The sequence below is a fragment of the Penaeus monodon genome, chromosome 25 (assembly GCF_015228065.2).
Source record: "Penaeus monodon isolate SGIC_2016 chromosome 25, NSTDA_Pmon_1, whole genome shotgun sequence".
In the NCBI taxonomy this organism is placed as follows: domain Eukaryota; kingdom Metazoa; phylum Arthropoda; class Malacostraca; order Decapoda; family Penaeidae; genus Penaeus; species Penaeus monodon.
This window is the reverse complement of record NC_051410.1, coordinates 39,971,473-39,972,055: the sequence shown is the minus strand read 5'-3', so window position 1 is coordinate 39,972,055 and position 583 is coordinate 39,971,473. Positions and strand designations below refer to the sequence as shown.

General features: G+C 35.5%; 1 pseudogene; it reads right to left on the bottom strand.

The window, feature by feature from the left end:
- Nucleotides 1–583, bottom strand: part of LOC119589407 — a 6,025-nt pseudogene that overhangs the window by 3,109 nt on the left and 2,333 nt on the right.

Sequence of the window (583 nt, the reverse complement as noted above, 5' to 3'; positions counted from 1 at the left end):
ACAAAAAAAAATTTTTTTTTTTCAGTAATACTAATGATGATCTGGTAAACCCCCGTTTTTTGTAGTAATTAGGTGCTTTCATATTTTCTGTTTATTTATCTATTAACAAAAATTAAACGTAAAGGGTTAAAGGACTTTAAATGACCTCCTTTAACGTAATACAAAAAAATATCGAATCCCAAATGAAAATAACTCCCCTCAAACGATGCAAAATTCCCACCCGGGTTTTTGCATTCAAGAAAAGGAGATATTCAAAATCAAACAGGAAGAAATAAGAAGGAACACCACCTGCAGTCCCTCCTCGACCCCGTCTCTTTAATCTGAGCTTTCCCCCCAAATTTCCCCTTTTTAGGAAATGGCGCCAACGCACCTTCCACCAATGAATGAATTTTTTTTTCTCAAAAAAAGGGGGAAGGGGAAAAAAACCTTTCTTTTTTTCCTTTAAAATTTTTTCCTTGTCCCCTAAAAAGTGGGAAAAAGGAGGGGAGGGGGGGGGGAAAAGGACCTTAAAAATTTTTTTTTGGGGGGGCTTTTTTTTTCTTTTTACGGGAAAAAAAGGTTTTTTTTTTGGGGGGAAAAAAAC